This window comes from Neolamprologus brichardi, chromosome 16 (genome assembly GCF_056152115.1).
Source record: "Neolamprologus brichardi isolate AB-2024 chromosome 16, ASM5615211v1, whole genome shotgun sequence".
NCBI lineage: Eukaryota > Metazoa > Chordata > Actinopteri > Cichliformes > Cichlidae > Neolamprologus > Neolamprologus brichardi.
Genome location: NC_142119.1, coordinates 31,411,335 through 31,424,290, shown reverse-complemented (window position 1 = coordinate 31,424,290; position 12,956 = coordinate 31,411,335). Strand labels below are relative to the sequence as shown.

Genomic DNA, 12,956 nt, shown 5'->3' with positions numbered 1-12,956 from the left:
AAAACATTTTTTAACAGATTTCTGCACGCCCAAATCGGTTCGAGGTCAGTAAACACAACCAGAATTCATACATAAGGCACACTCTCGATTTTTGAGAAAATTAAAGGATTTTAAGTGTGCCTTATAGTGTGGAAAATACGTTATACAGAAGAAAGGAATATATCGCGATATATATCGTTACCGCACATGCTTCAAATTATACCGCGATATGGATTTTAGGCCATATTGCCCAGCCCTAGTAGACAGTGGTCTGAGGTGGACCACAATTGTTTGGAGACAAGTTGCCTTCAACCAGGCACCTTCTGCATTTGCCTTCAGGTTGAAAGTGGTTGAGGGTGTTGCATGCTCAACCTCTGAGCAACCAGGTTGCCTGCCTGACTGCAACTACTTGCAATCGTTTGCTGAATCCAGAAGGATAGTTACAGGGTGGTTGCTGTCCTTGTATTACTTTAGTGTGAAAGAGCAAAAAGTGGGAGAAAATTGAAGGTAGGTAAATTTGCTTGAGTATATAGTTATTTAACATAAATATGAAATTACTCACAGCTCTGCAACCTTTTCCCAAAAATGTTCCCTTAGAACTAAAAAGTAAAACAAGTTTCACTGTCAGCACAGAGTGTTTGTGTCTTGGTGCACTTCTAGCAACAATAGTGAGACTGGTGTCACTTTGAAGTCACATACAGAAACTTGACATCACAGTGTATCACACCGGGTACACCTATAAGCATGCTTTTACTGCCTGAACCTAACCACAAACAGCAAGTGAAAGTTAAGTAGCAAAGCATGGCATAAACCGCAGTCTGCAGGTTCTCACTATCAGTTATAATTATTATAATTATCAGTTGCAACTTCATAGTATTCATAGAATATTCATGGATGGTTTTCAAATTAAGTAAACCTACCAGATCATTGGCTTGGTTAATGTCGAGCTTTTTGAAGAAGAATAATTTTCTACTGAAAAGACTAATGAGACTATTTGAAATGTAACACCTTGTGTTTTATGAAAATGTGTCTATGTAGTATGTCCTAGCCCTGACCCAATCTGGGTTGCTTAAGAGGTTAAGGAAATTGGCATGCTATTCATAATCGCAGCCTGAGTTGGGTGGGTTTTGTACTTCCTTTTTTACTTCGGTACCATGCAGCACCATCTTCCACATTTTCCTAAAGGGACTTCCAGTGTGTCCAAGTGTAACACTATGGGTTCCTTACCAGGCATCAGTTTCTAAAGAGTTGAATGATGGTGTGAGTAAGAATGCGTTGGCTCAACATGTCTTGCTCTTCTCTGAAGACATCAGTCTTTCAGCTATGCTAGCCCCCAAGTCAGGTGCCAGGCAGACTGTTCATCCAGGCCAAGTTACACTCATTGCTCCTCTACTAACACATTCCAGTTTAAAGTCCGGGCAACGTTCAAAGGAATCAGGCAATTACAGTGCAGCCGCCTGCGTCACTTTTTTGTTTACTTCCAAAATGTTCTGAAGTCTTTAAGCCTTTTGAAGTATTTTCCTTGTGCTAGGGGCTCCTCTTTCTCTCAGGGTAGGAAACTAGCTGTGAGCAATGTGCAAAGGTCCAGATGTGTGCCATATTACCAACTCACTCCTGACTGGGCTGCAGTTTCCATTACAGTCACCTTGACAGAGGGATCATACAATGGTCACATGTGTTGAGCGTGTGAGAACTGTTGAAATCTGTTTTCACACAGATTTTATCCCCCAAAAATCACAAAGGTAAGAAAAAAACAATAAAAAGAAAATGCAATTAAGCTGCTGGAGTACTATAGTGATTTATGGTAAGTATAAAAAACAGTGATGTTTGCACTACAAATGTTTCTGTCCTGCAGAGGTGTTTGGCAGTCTACTGAGGTTGCCCTACTGTGGATTATTATGTGATCAAACAGTTCTGGGAACAAGTTCATAAAAATAAAAAGCCTTGCCCGATTTAAATTTGGCCAGTCTCCTGTTCAAAGGTCATCTTTATGGAATGTCCAGACAGCTTCCAGCACATCTGTACCTTTAGATCTCTCCCTGGAAGTCCCGTCCTGACCACATGCACCGTGGCCTCTGAGATTTCACCACAGACCTCAAAGTTGTGCAGAAACCAACCAACTTTTCTCTAAGACAAGCCTGAATTTCATGTAGTGGATCATTACTGATGGTGAGAGTTGGTGGTCAACCAAGCAGTCTTTAGAATGAGACCAGAAGAATACTCTTCGTTATTTTCTTCTCAACGTATATTGGTTGGCGCACTTTGAATCCTTCCTCTTAGGGTCAGGCAGTGCCAAGTTTTCCCACCAACCTAACACACCAGATTTGCTTCTCAGTGACTTTTTTAAACTTTCCCAAAATCAAATTCAAGTTGAAGAACACAAAAGAAGAGATTCACTGCAATATAACACCAGAGAGCAGGACAACCACTACAAATATAAAAATTGTCCAGAGGTCAATGTGAAGATGAGCTTGAATTAGAACGTTAAGTTTTTTTTTTTATGGGTTTACTTACTACTTGTGCAAATGAAATATGAGTCTGTATGAGTTGATTTAGTTGAACTAGATATTATTAATTTATTTTAAATGAGGTCGGTATACCCAGATAAATCAGCAGATGTATTTTGCAAATTATTACAATTTTAGATTTTTCTGGAATCATTGAGTTACTTCTATTGAATACACATAAAAACTTGCATTTTGCTCCAGCACAGCTATGTACTCAAATACAAGTATAACCAATTTTCTTCTGAATTTCAAATACAGTGCATTAAGGCTGATAAAGGTAGCCTGAATGTTCCTCCAAATGGCACTATGCATTTATTGGTTTAAGCTTCCTCCCAGCTGGACATGCTTGCACTACTTCCTCATCAAGGCTGCCAGGAAGGATGCTAATTAGGTGCCCATCCAAACTCAACAGGTTGCTTATTGTAAAAGCAGCATATATTCCTTCCTTCCTCACAACCTTTCCTGTTCTCGGGACAGGCAGACAGTCTATGAATAAACATCATGATCGAATTCTCACTCCCTAGACCTCATCACCATGACAAAGTTGGAACATACTGTAGATCTGGTGATAAACTAAAGAGCAGCTATTCCACTTTTCTCGATTCTCTTTATAGATCTATTGTTCAAATGATCATATTACACATGATCAAAGTTTTCAGTAAGTTAACAGACTGCTCCAAACATTCAGTTTATCTCAGTTTTTTCTAGTTTTGGATGCACGTGATGTCATAGATAGAGGATATTCCTCTTATGGCCATTTCAGCCACATAAGCAACACCTTCCTGCAATTCTTTTTTTCTTGAGAAAGAGAAAAATATTCACATAGAGCACAGTTCATAGATTGTCTTGAAGCAGAAATGACTAAACACTGAAGGCCACAATCACATCATTTACAAGAAGCAGTCACATCTCTGGTGTTTCTGGTTGTGGGTAACAGTATCAACAGGCTATGCAAGATAGCCCAGATGCCTTTGTCTGTTATGGGAACGCTTTAGGAACTTATGGCAAATTATATAATCTAGCTATTGTGTTTCACTCCTGTCCCAGGGTCCACAGCTAGTTCCTTTCACGTTAGGTATCCAGGAGCCATCTACAGTGGTTGCTACAAGTATGTTTACCAAATCAAGCATAACATTAGTTCAGACATGCCACAAAGTGAAACTTAACTGTAATTTCAGCAAATCAGCCGATACCCTCCTACACATAAAGTTGTCGCATCTCATTGCAACACGTTCTCACTCCCAAAGCGTCACATTTTAGGCTAGGTGACAAATCGTCAACATATTACGTTTTCGGCTACCCACCACGTTCCTAAATGACGACCTCGGAAATATGAGAACCGTCTGGACTCAATCTACACATGTTCGCTCTTTTTCTTCAAATCGCTTAGAAACACACTATTTAACATAATTAAAGTCATGGTTAAGGTCAAGAAAAAGGTTATGGTTAGGGCTAGGGATAAGGTTAGGTTTAGGGCTGGAATACAGGGCTGGAACGTCTATTACCGCGGGAGCGTCATTGCACTGGATTTCAGCCATAACCCCCCGCGTACCATAAGAACGCCGAAGGTCTCCTCAGGAACGCCGCGGGACGTGACAAAACGTCGGCATGTTACGCCTCGGGAGTGAGAACGGCCTGCTCATTCAGTGTGCGCCATTTAACTTTCCATACCTGCAGTTTCTACACCCCAGGTCATATACAGAGGTCTCAATGATTCTGTCTTGGCCTTAAAAACAAAAAACAAAAACTAATTTTATGTTCCTTTTACATATTTCATGCCCTGCAAAAAAACTGAATAAACAAAAGTGATATGGCTTCTTTGAGTAATTTGATCTAGACGATTACTTTTTGGAAAAACATTGCTATGCCACTTTTTTCCACCAGACACTATTTGTTGTTTGTTGTTTGGTTTGCACATAATTGCTGAACATTATGTGCAGAAACCCATCCCCACCCCAGCTCTTCCTTTCATCTTGTGTCTGAATCGGTGTCATATCTGTTATCACTGATGCCTGCACATGGAAGGGTGCAGAGGTGTGGTCTGCTCTCCTTTGCTTTCCATGTCTGCACGTGAGAAGGTGGAGAGGTCACCAGAACTGAGTCATAATATCAAACATGAATTTCTACAGAGGGTTTTTTTTTTTTAAACTTTTGATCTCAGATATGAAGAAGACAGATGCTTCTTCTGCTGATAAGCAACACAAGCACAAAAGGTTTTACTCTGCTTACAGGTCACTTCAGCTGAAAGAATTATTCTCTCCCATGATAACTCTTCTTTCTCCTGTGAGGTGACAGACATTTGGTCATAAACACTTTGTTAGCCTTTAGGAGGCCCCCCGCCCCTGGCCAGTTCAGTCTAGCTGCTCTCAGCGAATGAAACCAGAGAAATGGCAATGCTCATGGGAGCAGGGTTAGTGACTCAAAGACAACCATTCACGAAGAACACACTCCTCTCAGGGGTGTAAGTCATACAAGTAGCACACATTCTCTGTTGTTACCTACATGGAGTTATTACTATGGACACTTTGATTGATTATTTTAGAAAGCTTAGTACACAATACCTGACTTTTATTGACTTTTGAGAGGCTGCAGTTTGTTTAAAATGTCATGCATTCATCTTTTTTGGACATTGGCTGCATTTTCCCTCATATTCAGTCCAGTCCATTCGTGACCATTTTCAAAGGAATGTTTTTTGTTCATTAAGCCACTTAACACTGACCTATGAATTTATTCATGTATAAAAAAGCCTCGTAACTCAATAGATGGACAAGATAAACTTTTAAATAGCTGCTATCAGTCTGTCCTAAAAACACATCATTTGTTCAATTATTTATTTTATTTATTTATATAGCGCCAAACAACAACAACAGTCGCCTCAAGGCGCTTAATCCTATAAGGTAGACCCTACAGTAATACATAAAGAGAAAAACACAACAATTATATGACCCCCCCATGAGCAAGCACTTTGGCGACAATGGGAAGGAAAAACTCCCTTTTAACAGGAAGAAACCTCCAGTAGAACCAGGTTCAGGGAGGGGCAGCCACCTGCACTCATTACTTTAGTTGAATGGTGCCTAAGATTAAACAGTTTGACAGGAATAAAATAATATTTTTGCGCTTACAAGGTGATTCCTAAAGAGCTATTGGCGCAAAACTTGACATATATCAATATGGTGTGCAGTGAGTGCTTGGAAAAATATAAATAAACTGGAGAATTGGAGAACAAAAGCTTCAGGTTTTAAAAAAATATCTACAGTGCCGTAAGTTTTCAACACGACGATGATCCCAAACACACTTCCAATGCTATAAAAGTAACTGTAAACAACACTATCAGTCATGGATTGGCCTCCCCAGAGCCTGGACCTCGACATTATTGAAGCGGTGTGAGATCATCTTGGCAGAGAACAGATCAAAATGCAGCCAACATCCACAGAAAAGCTTTAAATTTCCTTTAAGACACCTGGAGAACTATTCCCGAAGACTACTTACAAAAATTACAGGCTTGGCTGAGAGAGTTCAGTCCATGTTTCAATAAATCACTGCACCCATTTCCCATTTCCTATGATATATCAAGACTTTTAAACTGTAATGCATAAACTTCTGTTATATACCGTTTGAGTCCCACACACACATATTAGTGAAATACGTAAATCCAATAATTGTATAAAAATGAAAATTATATAGTTAACCATCAGCTGTTCCATAAAATAATTTATTAAAACTGCAAGTCTAAATTTTCCTTTTAAAATCCTCTTTCTCGCCTGTCTATTCAGATAATGGCTCAGCTATTGTTGTGGCTACAGCAAATCATGTAAAGGCCTTAATCTAGCTATTATCATAATCTGGATTTTCACCGCAATCAAGTTGTTTGTGAATGTCCGTGTGAATACTGCTTTTAAGCAATATTCTCATGTTCGACTAAAATAACCCCGCCGCCTGCTGCCTGTCCCCTGCTGCCCTTCCAAAATAACATCACACACTAATCAATATGAATGCTAAAACACCATAATCTCCACCACCACCCCCTCCCTCCCTCTCTCTCTCTGAGTGCTTTCTCTGGGCATCCAGTGCCCACTTTTCAGTGTCCTGCACCTCACGTGGTCGTTTAGCACACATTTAACACATTAAACAATTAGGCTCTAACAGAGGCTGACACCCCCTCACTCGCCCTCCACCCATGTTCAACAGTGGAAAAGCACATATGTCAGAGTGCACGCGGGCAGAGAAGGAAGCAACAGCATGCTGAACATAACCATGGTAGATGGTTAAAGGCAAACATACATGCACAATGCCCACAGTTTATGAGCATTAAATTTACCAAACAAAGTGGGGACAGGTGCAAAGGGGGTGGGGGGTGGCTTGGTGGAGGAGAGGGAGGATGAGGAGAAAGGAATAAGCTCTCAAAAAATATTTAAATTGTACATTAGCTTCAAGTCTATTCACTATAATGAGTGGAATTAATTATAGCTGTCATAAAAACACTCACTGGCTTCAATAAAATTAGCCAAAGCACAATGTGTGTCGTAAAATGCCAGCAGGCTACGCCAGAGATGTACTGTTTCTGCATATTTTAAACACACAAAAATAAAGTCTTAATGCTTTCATGATACAGTTTCTCATTAATATGCTCCTCTTTTGCAGTGTGGATGGCGTCCGAGCTTCTGGTCCCACCAGCTGCCAGCAGTGTCACAGGGTTAGTGGGCCCTTGAGCCACACAGATAATCAGCTTTATTAGTGCTGCCGCTAAAACCAATTTAAGAGCAGACTAGAGGGATCAGACGGGCCAGCTGTCCACACCAGCGCCTCGGCAGGCACCCTGGCCCCGGCCCACACAAAACACCAAAACAACAACGAGCCAACTGCGAGCGCTGCCAATTCAACTGTGTGAGCAGGCTTATTACCATATTTGCAACCCTGGCCCGGAGCATGAAAATAAAGCCACACACACGACAAATTCTGTTATTCTCGATACATTTTGGTCAATGCTTATTTAAAGTGGGATTATTTTGGTTGATTTTTTTTATATTCCAGGTTTTTCTGGTTTCAGTTTGGCCACGATTCAACCTATTTTATTCTCTCACACATCGAGTCAGTGTTCCTGGTATTTCCACACGGCACCTGAGTCATCAACACAGCAAAACATCCTCACCTCATTAACGACCCTCTGACCCCTGCAGGGACCAGCCTCGTTACCTCATTGCGTTTCCTGCCTACCTACAGTCTATCTCCCAACTTGCCTTCACTGCTAATTACAGAGCGGCAAAAGGAGGCTAACTCCATATTAGTCAGGCCAACACGCTTTACAACACGCTCCAGGCACGATTTCAGCCTTACGTCACGTTTGTGTCTGGGTTGACAGAGAACGTTAATCTGGCCTGGTCACAGTCTCAGTCACAGTTGCATCCTTTACACAGCCCCAGATCTCGTCTGTTCAGACAGAGGTTTCAAGACCAGATTAGCCGCAAAATAACAAGTGAAAACAGGAAGAAGAAATAGATGGTCTTGCCAATAGCAGGGCACCAGGACAGTAGAGAGACTCTCTCACAAGTGAGTGTCTCTACTGTAATTAGACACCTGTGCTGTCTTTCTTGAGTTTGTCTTTAGAAATTACCATAACATCACCATTAAACACTAGGTTAAGCCCTTTAGGTTTCAGATTGTGTGCCATAGAAGATGTTCACTAGCTTAAATGAATTCTGTACACTCAGGCAATTAACATTAATTGTGTTTCTATTCATGAATGAAGCAACCCCTCTGCAGCTAAGCTGAAGGTGACACCTAATTCCTAGTCCTGGAAAGATCCGTTTTGCCAAATGTAAGTGTGTATGGTAAAAAAAATGTTCTAATGTTTTAATCAGTGAACAGATGCTTTACAATTAACGCTACTCCTGCTTTTGTTAAGGATCTGCAAAAAATAAATGTGAAATTTGCATCTCGGTTCAATGGTAATATAAGCTGCTTTGATATTAGAGTTGAAATTACAATTGATGTAAGAGCTGATGTCAGTTTAAAGGCAGTAAAATGTGTGTTTTTTCCAAAGATTTTTGAAAAGGTGTGAAAAATACAGACAATTCCACACCCACTATACACTGTAAAAAAAAAAATCCTAAAAAAAACAGTAATTTTCCGGCAGCTGGGGCGCCAAAATAATACCAGAAAATAACAGAAAATAACTTTCTCATGAAAATATGGTTATTTTCAGTAATGACAATACAGTTTGTTGCCCTAATTTTACATGGGATTTTGCCTTTTTCAAGTGCTTTTAAACATTAAATTAAGAACATTTTAACATAATTAAACAATGAAATTACCTATAAACAAGGTCAATGAATGCGGCAATATGAATAATAATACTTAAATGTACAGAAATATACAGTTAACAGTTGGTTTAAATAATAATGGATTGCATTCATATAGCGCTTTTTGAGACCCTCAAAGTGCTTTACAATTCCACTTTATTCCCCTCTGGCTATCATCAGTAGGTGAAGTGTCTTGCCCAAGGACACAACAACCGAGACTGTCGGAGCCGGGGCTCGAACCAGCAACTTTCCGATTACAAGACGAACTCCCAACTCTTGAGCCACGATCGCCCAACAATCCTTCAATATCTGCCAAAATAAGCACTATGTTATATGCATATCTTTCAGGAACCCACAGGAATCTACAACTTCAGTTACATATGAACACCTGATAAGTCCCAGAAGGAATGCAGCATTGCATGGCATCATGTGAATGATCTACGTGTATGGCATATATATATATATATATATATATACATATATATAGATGTGTGTGTGTGTGTGTGTGAGAGAGAGAGAGAGAGTGATCTGTGTGTGATCAAGACTGGGAGCATAGATCTCACTTAATGTGCAATTAACGGCTGTTTAAACAGCCTCCGTAAATGTTTAATGGTGCAGCCTGTACCCGATTGAAAGAGAAGCATTTTGCCTCATGCAAAAACAGGCCACCAGGGCCCCTTGACTTGCATTTAATGTGTGGAAGAAGGCAGTCATTATCAGCCTTACAATGACACAATTCACTCTGGTTGTGTGTCCGATATCCCATTTGGATTGTATCAGGGCCCCAGTCCTGCTGATGGCTATTTAATTGGAAGAGTTAATCAAGAGATAATGTCAGAAGAATTGAAGTGTTTGTGCCTTTTCTTTCAAAGACTGATTCCTCTACAAATCCAGTGGAGCAGAGCCAGAAGAAAGGTTATTATGTTCAGACTGGATCTAACAGAAAAAACAGAAGATGGGTTTTTTTGGTTAAATGACTCTTTCCATTTTGAGCTAATATTTCTGTGCTTTAGCTTTTCCTCCTCATAATAGCTCAGAAGTAGTCTGATAAATTGTTTCCAGAAAAATTAAGAGAATGCATGTATGATGTGATTTCAATGTTTCAAATTTTCATGTTCAGATAAGCTAAGGCTAGAAACAGCTTTAAATGCTTTAAATGTTTAACTTTAAACATGGTTTTGAGGTCAAGACAACTTCTTTCCATATGAGTGTTTTAGCCAATTTTCTCAAATAATCTTCATGTATACATCAGTAACATGTGTTTACTATTTTGTAATCGTTTAGTCTATCTAGTAGCCCTTAAATATTTACTGCAAAAAGCTACTAAGAGAACCTGTTTGTCCAAGGCACTACTGATAGCTGGAATTCAAGAAAAGCATGATATTTTTGGAAGTAACCAAGAAGCACTGAGATTTCTCTCCCTTCTCTCCCAGCTCTCACCTCTCTTCCTGTGTCTAAATAAATGTGAACTTGAATCATACAACTTCGGCTGCATGCAAACAGCAATAACCTTGTCCTTCATTTGTTATTATCAGTGGAAATTTGTGTGGCTGTTAAGTCTGACATCATTAGCTCCAGCTCTTTCAGTTCCCAAAGGTAAACACTGAGGTACCATGCATCCATCTATTGACTTTCTTAACTGCTTGGGCAGGAACCTACCCCAGCTGACATAGGGAGAAAGGTAGCTGCACCCTGAACAGTTTGCCAGTCTACACTGCCATCCCATTAAAATCATTTCTGTTCCAATTAAATGATCACTGAGGTCTAAACAAAGACACAAAAGCTAAATGGCAAAGTTGTGTTGTGAAGTTGGGTTGGTTTACAGTATAATGATGTGCTATATTGCTATGAAGGTTACTTTCTGCTGCTCCCTTGACACTAGGGGTCACCACAGCAGGTAGCTCTGCATGTTTATGCTGGAAGACTTTTACATCAGCTAGCCTTGCCGACATGACCCCATGTTTCTGTTTGGAGCAAACCACCAACATTTCACTTGCCACTTCACTATGGAGCACCATCTACCAAACATACACTTAAGGACATCGCTATGGTAACTGTAATATAAACACATTAGCACAGTTATAAGGGGAATGAGGGTTAAATGCTGAGGATCCCTGATGAACAGAGACAAACAACATCATGTAACAGAAAGAAGATTGTGAAGAACTGAACAAACTTCAGCCAAGAAAACATCTGATAGTGAGTAATTTCAGCCACAGAGTGTGACTCAAAATCCTGATGCTAATTTTAATTTTCACAATGAAGCCTTAGTCTGTGGAAGATTTATTATTTTCTTGTTCAGATATTTGATGTGTGGGACACCTTCAGCCCACAAGCTGTGGGTACAAAGTGAATTTTTAAAACTGAGCTTATATACTATGCACACAAACAGTGCTGATAGAAAGCTGGTGAGGCTGAAAATGACCAATCAATAGTTTTGGGGGTATCAAAAAAAGATGAGAGTGCGATCCAACACAGGAGACTGTCAGACCGTAATTGGGTCGATACATCAGCGTGCAGAAACCTTGCTGTGTGCTCAACACGCCACAACTTTCTTATAAGCTGTGAATGCAAATTAAATTAAACTGTCTTGTCATTATTGTCAGATATAGTACAAAAATGTATTTTAATTCAGATTCCCACAGGTGCCAGCGTTCACTCTATGTAAACTTTGTCATCAATACAGGGATACTATTTATACTTCTTAATACCAGTTGTTTCGTACAACATGAAAGTAAAAATAGGCCCTCTGGCCATTGCTTCTGAGCACAAACACACACAGGGCCAGTAGTGTGTGGAGCACAGTGACTGGTGCATTTAAGAGGGCAGGACTCCCTCCACTCAGCGCTCTAGGGGAGCACAGTGATTTACTGTTCCTCTCAGCGGTGCTATAAACGCTGCTCCATTCCTTAATGAGCCACTGACATGCCGCATGTTTCCAGCGTGTTTTCCTTTGGCTCAGTGGGGACGGCTGCCTGATTGCTGGCCCCATTAAGAGGGCATTCCCACTGACACCAGCGCATGCTTTCAGCCATACGCACTCAGGCATTACAAGCAATCAACTAAGGCTGGGTAATAAGGGGTGTCTATACAGCACCTGCTGTGCCACTGGTTGAAAACAGAGCCAGGAGGTGATGCATGCATTCAGAAAACTTAGCATTATTAACAGTGTATTCCAGTTATAAGGGGCCAGAAAGGCACTTAGTCTAGCAACAGTAACCAACTTATATCTCCTACAATGACATGATTTGATGGCTCGTTTCAATTTTTTTATTATTATTTTTTTCTGTAGAATCAATGCAGTGGCTCAGGTCTGCATTGGTCAAACCAGCAATTAACACACTAGGCATACTGCTATGAAAAGAATTCCACTCACCGGGTATGTGTTGAAACCCTAAGTGCTGCTGCTCCAGTGTTTTTTATAATCCAGTGGAGTTGAAAAATAGCTAAAGGAAAAGAAAAAATCTTCCTTGTGAAACCTGCCTCCAAACACACACAGTCCAAGAACTTGCCACACAGCCACTCTAGAAGCCAATCCAGCAGAAAGACAGGTGGTGACTGACTAGCAGCTGCCAACACAACAGCTGATACCCAATATCTGCTCACCGCAAGTTGCAGCTGGACCAATGGGATGTAGCAACAACCGTTGCTGGGTCAGCTCAGGTTTATGCAACTAATGCCCAAGACTTCACTCTGAGGACCACAGATCCCAGTGTGCTCCAGTTTGTCACTCCTGCGTGACCAAATCCTCTCTCTAGGTCTGTCTGGACCTGCCATGCAGCCGCCAGTCCCAAGGATGCTGTCCAGACAGCATACGACTCTCGCTCACGCTCTCCTCATAAGGCTGGATTACTCTTTAACCACCTGGCCAGAAGCAAAGCACACTGAGCAAGTTTAAAATCTGTCTACTGTGAATGTAGTCTATTCGGGAAACATATTTTCTATAAATCTGAAAACTAAAGAGCATTCCCTATAAATATATTATGTGTACAGTAATTTGTGTTATATTTATATCTGAATATCTCAGGTTTTCCTAGTATCACACTTGTATCCACTTTATGAATATCAGCTTTTTCTAGCCTATGCAAATAAAAAAGTGTAATTAAATAAAGCTATTAAAAGCAGTAACTAAAAAAAGGAACACAGGGCACATGAATTGTTGTTTACTATG

The 12,956-nt window shown here is 40.4% G+C and overlaps 1 long non-coding RNA gene across 1 annotated transcript in view; it reads right to left on the bottom strand.

Moving 5' to 3' along the window:
• LOC148098320 (uncharacterized) overlaps positions 1-12,312 on the bottom strand; it is a 35,048-nt gene extending 22,736 nt beyond the window's left edge. Inside the window, exon 1 of the long non-coding RNA XR_015716611.1 lies at positions 12,162-12,312. This is a non-coding gene — a long non-coding RNA (uncharacterized LOC148098320). The remainder of the gene's footprint in view (positions 1-12,161) is intronic.
• Between the last annotated feature and the right edge of the window lie 644 nt (positions 12,313-12,956).